The sequence below is a fragment of the Carassius auratus genome, chromosome 50, assembly GCF_003368295.1.
Source record: "Carassius auratus strain Wakin chromosome 50, ASM336829v1, whole genome shotgun sequence".
Classification (NCBI taxonomy): Eukaryota; Metazoa; Chordata; class Actinopteri; order Cypriniformes; family Cyprinidae; genus Carassius; species Carassius auratus.
In genome coordinates, this window is record NC_039292.1 from 6,215,999 (window position 1) to 6,223,650 (window position 7,652).

Here is a 7,652-nt window from a genome sequence, read left to right on the forward strand (position 1 = left end):
TATTTGTAGGCAGGCACGAGGACGGAGTAAAAATGAAAAAGATGCTGTGTGTGAAGTTGGCTCGGCACATACATACGCAATACGTCAAAACACGCACAGATAAACAAATAATACAATTAAAATGGGGGATTTAAAAAAATTGTTAACAAAGTCAGGACAAAGTCCTTTTAGGCTCTGGTCAGGATAACAGAACATGGCTCTGCCCTCTAGTGGAATATACAAATAGTAGTTACAACGTTTACTATTTAGCATCATAACAGTATGCATTTTTTTTTTTTTACAACAGGAATGTTAAAATGTTTGATAACCTTTTGTTCATAAAATGGACCTCATACATATAATTTAAAAAAATCTGACTTGTGATGCAGCCAGGAATTAAAACACAACATGTTGGTTCATCTGGCCAGAGGAGGAGTGGCCCCCAGACAGAGCCTGGTTTATCCCAGTAAGTTCCCAAGTTTTTTTTTCTTCATTTCTGTCAACGATTTTGTTTGGGTTCCCTTGCCACTGTCACCTTTTGCTTTGTTGCTTAGTTGGAGACACCTGATATTTAGCAATTACTCTATACGGACTGAATTTAACTAAGCTGGATGATGACATCGCTGCTTATCTGCTTTATATCTATAATTGATGGGCTTAACAACGTATATTGAAATAAAGAAGTTATTCCGAACATATGACATCTTCTGTATACACTATTTTATCTCATTTAAAACTGACATCAGATCAGTAGCCTTTTGTCATAATATTATAGATATTTCAACACAATACGCTGCATGTCACATCACTTTCTTACTTTTATTTTTTCAGAAAGTTTCATTTTGTTGAATTTAAAGCCTGTTTCTTGTCTAGGTACTTAATGGCCCTCTGGACCCACTTATACTCAGAGTCCATTCAGAACAGGTTCTTCTGAATCTCTCCTTTCTTCTGTTTCTTGGAATCTGGAACTTTTACACATCTAGAGCAGATTACAGACAAAGCATTAAAACTGCATGAATGTAAAGTAAATACTAAAGATTAGTAACATATCGAGAGAATACTCACACAATGCGTTTGAAAGGGCAACTGCTGCTTGTCCAGAAATAAGACTCCGGCCGTTTCAAAGCTAATCAGATATTGATTTTTTTAATGCAACAGATACTGTTTACGCTCATAATTGCTTTAGTGCCTGAAAAAGTGAAGAGTTCACTAGTAAAATGTGATTCAACATGTTTTTACATTTTTTTATTCTCCAGGTTTTTTATTCTCCAAACAGCGATGAAGTCTTCATGAAGGTCTTCATTCTCCACCTCATGAGAGACAGAGGTGAACTGCCAGCAGTCCTTTATATAAAGACTGTGATATGGTTTTCTTGCAAAAGAAAAGAGTTGCATCTCTGGTCTATTCTTATTAAAACAAAATTCTGTCTTGAAACCATCTGACCCTTTATTCAAAGGTGTTGTTATATGTGCTAAAACTGCATATGAGCAGGGGGAAATAATTTAAGGGGTGTCAAAAACCACACACAAGCACCCCTGCATTTATAGTAGTAAAAATGTCAAAAGTATTCTTCACTCAAGTAGAAGAACACATATGTTTAAAAAGACGCCGGTAAAAGTTGAAGTACTGACTACACTTTTTTTTTTTTTTACTCGGGTTAAAGTAAAGAAGTATGGGCTCTGACATGTACAGTACTTAAGTAAAAAGTAGCCATTACTAAAAAATAATTTACATTTGAAGTAAAAGTGGCTAAAAGTTCCTGGCTGAACAACCATCATATACAACACAAGCATAGAAAAGACTAAGCTGATAAAAAAATAAAATAAATTGCTATCACGTAGACCACATCCTAGATTGCAGGGTGAAACAACTCTTGTCCCTGGAAACAACTCAAAATTATTATGATGCTTTAAGAATGGCAAAACTGAGGTGAGTTATACTGTAAATTTGACTGAAACGCAAGCAAAGACAATTAGAGTGCAAGCAAAATTCACACTTGTTTCCCCCTGTTAACATGCAGGGGGCCTCTAAATCATCAAAAAAGGTTTTATTATTTTATTAAATCTGTCACAATATATATTTTTTTTTGTCAGGAAATCTTATGGACACCTCTCTAAAAACATATGCATTGGATGTTTACTTCTAATTAAAGTGTTATTTTTCCTATTTCTACCCAAAATAGGGTGTTGTGAGCATTGGTGAGTACACACGTAATGTAACGTCTGTTTCGTTCACACTGGAGGGTGCTGCGCAGAAAGTGCACAAGTGAGACTCAATGAAATAATATCATTTAATTATTATGTTGCAGGAAATTTAGGATTTCCTGCTATTGCTGTAGTTGAATAAAATGCAGACAGACACTTTTAGTCTACCTGATGAAACATCAATACAATAAATATATGATATACAACATTATATGGTTTATCTGTGTTCTTAAATCCATCTCGGGTAATTTTCTAAGAGTACTGATAAAAGAAAAATCTAATTAAGTACAGTAATGAAGTACGCCCATTTGTACTTACTTCCCATCTCTGCACTGTGCTTATGGTTCTATATAAAAATATTTACAGAGAAATAACAAAATGCCAATAGGGCACCAAAAATTAAACACATCAACAGTTTCTAAAAGTCTGTGAGCTTGTAAGAGTAGGTCTATCATTACCACAGAGAGAAGTTGAGTTATTAATATTACATACTGTACTTGGATGCCAGTAGAGCATTGCATTGATTTAAGGTGTCTGTGGGAGGTCATTTTAGTAAGACTTTTTATTAACCAATGGTTATATGGGTTATCATTTATTGTGCTTTTATTAATCAAGATTGCTCAATAAGAAATTATTAATTTTATCAATAATATTTGTTCGTTGAATAATAATCCTACACTGTACTTTAGCTGTATATTTTGTGGACATTAACCTGGCTTTTTATAAAGTGAATTTCTAAAGATGTCTTCTGACTGTGATTTTTCATAATACTTATTCCGCCCTCTAGTGGAATATTGAAAGAGTAGTTGCACAAATATTTAAAAATAAACGTAGTTACACTAACTGCCACTTTTCTGTCGGGACATTATCCATTACTTTTACAGACATTTTGGTAACAACAATGCAATAAGTGCGGAATTCAAAACCCCAGTAAAACAATAAATAAATAAATAAACTAAAAATGTCTTTATTTTAATAGAGTACATTTTGCCAGTCAACACTAAATCAGATCTTCATGATCATATAAGAATTTCACCAAAACACCTAAACTCACAATTAAACTGAAACCTTGAGCCTAGGGTTTTTGTTTGTTTGTTTGTTTGTTTGTTTTTTTTTGTTTTAGTGTAGTTTCCCAATGAAAACCTATCAGACCTATCCATTTTTATCAGTAGGTGGCAGTAGAAGACTTCAGACGGTTTCCGGTAGGACCGCTGTTCTGTAAAATCAAAACCAGATAATCGATTTTGTGTTTATATTATTTATATTAAATGTATTTATATTATTTATTATTTATATTATTTATATTAAGTATTAAATGTGCTAATTTTATTCACATTAAGAAAAAAAAAAAAAAAAAAAAAATAACACCACCAGAGGTCAGGCGAGAAGAAACAGTGTGTCTGGAGCATCAGACTTCCCTAAACCTCAAACATCTACCAGACACATTAATTTTGCTTCCCTTTTTACCCTGCAAAAAGCTGAAATACACTTCAGCGTGAATGGCGTTTTATTTGTACAAGCTCTAGCCGAATATCCACAACTAGTCTATATAAAACATTAACAAAAGTTTCCAGGTCATTTTTGTGTGAGTTTGCATTTAACTGTTAGACCAACTGTAGTTTGATATTAAACTAGGCTAAATTTTAAGAAAGATTACTAAAATCCATTACAAATAAATTTAAGAAACCAAAATTCAGTACATTTTTTTCATTGTCTCTGCAGCATAAAATGCAATAACCTAAATTAGAATATGCAAACAGAGTAGACCTATCGCACTCTCATTTTCGTATTTGTAATGTAAACAACAGAGGATGTATCATAAATCATTGCAATAAGTGATATTATTGTCATTTTGAATACCATTTTATGCCACTGATTATATTATCATGTTACAGAATAATAATGCAAGAAGACCTTCCAAATGACAACAAACTTTTAAACATGCAATGTGTAATATTTACAATGATCTATTTATAGAGATGCAATATATATATATATATATATATATATATATATATATATATATGTATAAACTATGTTTTCAGAGGTGTATAAAGACCTTTCGTAATGAACTGTTATGTTTTTAGAACCTTAGATCAAGCTATTTCTATCTACATACACCGCAGGTCCCCTTACACGGAAGTCACCATCATGTTTTTACAGTAGCCCTAAACAGACAAACAGAATGATGAACAAGTCATTAACATTCGCAATAACATTTATTTATTAAATAATTAAGTAAAAATAATTTCTTGATTTATCTTTGTAAAGAAATCTCATTGCTATGGTGTCTTTACCGACGACATCTTTACCTGTGTCAGCCACCATCAGCACCGTAAGGGAGGGGTGAGCGAGGACTGAGCCGTTCGTTGCAATTTGCAACCTCACCGCTAGATGCCGCTAAAAATTACACAGTGCACCTTTAATTTTTAAGAATATTTAGAACATGGAAATTAAGTATCAAAATATTAAATACCTTAAAATGGCCATATCTGCAGGTGAAACTTTTTTTGTAGAAGCATTGTTTTAATTTGAACTAGCACCTCATGACTACACCACGTTATGTACGAGAAGCTGCAAAAGTCACCGTTGCAAGCGGAATGTACAAAGCATGGTGACATAAATTTTTGTAATATAAATATAATGGGTGATATATTGCGACACCAAAAATGATTGAGGTCATGTACATATATTGCGCGATAAGTCAATAGATTGATTATTGCGCCCAGTTCCGGGGGATACATAAGATGTCGGCGTTCCGTTATTAGCACTGGTGTCAAAAGTATTCACATTCATTTCTCAGGTAGAAGTATAGATACTAGGGTTTAAAAAGACTTTGGTAGAAGTTGAAGTATCAACTCAAGCTTTTTACTCAAGTAAAAGTGTAAAAGTACAGGTTTCAAAACTACTTAAAGTATAAAAGTAAAAGTAATGCAAGCAAAAGAAATGCTATTAAGAACAAAAGCTTAGGCCGCGCTACAGGGGGCTATTGTACGAGTATAACAAAGTTAGTATAGCCTACTCATCACAACATTGTCATTTGCGTTGTCAATCGCAAACGCTAATTTATTCAAACGTCTCCCTACCGAACTACTGTACCTACAGTAGCTTAATTTGAGCTTAATAAGAGACTGGTTTTCCTTTGCTAAGGTAAGGAAACTTTACTTCCTTTGCTCCTATAAACAAACTCGTGAGACAAACATATCTCAGAGGCGAGCACCCTGTCAGATAACAGAAGTGAGAGAAAAGTGTTTATTATTTTTGAAATGTGGGTTTACTATAGGAGGCCTTTATTCAAAAGGTTGAAAGCGCTTGTGTTAGGCCAACTGATCACCATCAAAATCAGTTAGTCCTAATGACCTCTAGCTTCTCAGTAGCTGAATTCTGAATGCCAGGTTTTGACCGCTACCTCTGCATTTTAAATCACACAGATAGATAGATACATACATACAGTATCTGGATCTAAAATGGACAGCATCACTTCCTTTTACCAACATGACGTGTATTTGTGGGCCGAAAAGAGAACTAAGCCGTGTTATATTTGAAGATGACTTCTTTCAAGTTCAACAGCAGAATACACATGACCACAATCCTGTGGTTAAAAACACCACTTACTCCACTGTACGTCAGACTCATAAGCTCATAAACTGTTTCCAGACCTTTCCATCTCGTTTAACAGAGCAATGTTTAAAAATAACTACGTTATTAATTATGTACAGTAAGTGAAGAAAATTTGTTTGTATAGAATGACGAGTTGTTTTCGCAATTACTAAGTAAGCAATGTTTGCCTCATTACTCACGTGCTGTTAAGTTTCAGTGTCTAAGTGAAGCAGGTAAATATGAAATATTTTTGTCTTTGTATGATTTATTTTTGCTGGAGAAACTATTACTTCTGCCAGATGTAACCACGCCCCTTCTTTCTACGCTGCCAGGCGTAACAGTATGTTTACCTGTCAAGGTCTAGCGGAATCACATAGCGTGTTAAAGGTGGGGTAAGCTATTTTTCAAAAACTCTTAAGGGGGGGGGGGGGGGGGGGGGGGTGAGATGCTATTTCATACATACTGAGTTTTTTACACTGTTAAAGAGTTGGATTCCCATGCTAAACATGGACAAAGTTTAAAAAATTAAGTTATACGTTTGAAGGAGTATTTTTGTTCCAAAAAAACCTCTTCCGGTTTGTCAAAAGTTTCGGAAAGTTTTTTTCGAGTATGGCTCTGTGTGACGATTGAGCGGAATTTCCTTATATGGGTCCTAAGGGCACTTTTCCCGGAAGAGCGCGCGCTCCCGTATAGCAGAGCACAGAGAGCACAACAGACATTCACTGATCAGAGCGAGAGTGTCGCGAAATGTCACAAAAGAAGTGTGTTTTTGGTTGCCAGGGCAAGACAACCCTGCACAGATTACCAAAAGAAAAACAGCATTAAGGGACCAGTGGATGGAGTTTATTTTTACAGAGCATCAACGGAGTTGTGCAAGTGTTTTTGTTTGTTCCCTTCATTTCGAAGATGCTTGTTTTACAAACAAGGCCCAGTTTGATGCCGGATTTGCACATCGTTTATTTCTTAAGAATAATGCAGTACCAACGAAAAAGGGTCACAATCGTGTGTTGGAACCACAGGCGGTGAGTAAAACTGCTTCAAATATCTCTGTGTTGTTAACTTAGCTATCAGCGCGTAAGCACATCAAGTAAACAACATGCGATGTTGTCATCAAACTGCACTTTCCACATGTACAGATTAAAAAAAAAATAAGAAAAGACGACATAAAGTGGAACTTAGTCATTTTCCAAAACCGCTAAGCAAATATATACAGTTTCAGTACATACCACATAGAGAAGTCCTGCTGTAGTCGTTGCTGATGCTGCTCTTGTTCAATTTTAGCCTCTGGATCTGATTCTGGATCATAAATATACGCTGAATCTGACTGTTAGCCATGGTTTGTTTTGGATGATGTTTTTTTCCTCATGGTAATGTCACAGCTTCCAAACGCTCTCAACGCAAAAGCCTACTGGCGCTTGTGATTCTTTAGCTCCGCCCACACGTCACGCCTCCAGGCTCTCGTGTTTTTCCAGGAAAAAAGCGGTACAGACTGTCTTTCTCTTATAAATATAATAAAACTACACTGTAAAAAAAACCTGTAATTTTACGGAATTTTACTGTTTTATTTTACAGTTTTTTCCACGTAATTTTGAAATACAGTTTAAAATTGTAAAATTACAGAAAGAGACTGTAAATTTACATATCTTATGTAAAATCACATGAAAAACTTGTCAATGTGCATAACGTCCCAAAAATATTTTTGAAGATTTATTTCACATAATGCGCTATATTTATATGTAGTATGTGCAGTATGTGTGTGTGTGTGTACGTGTGTGTGTGGCATTAATAATATAATGCCATATTTTTTAATAGATTAAAAATATAAATAACAACTGTACAAAAGTTAACGTTCATTATTATTATTATTAT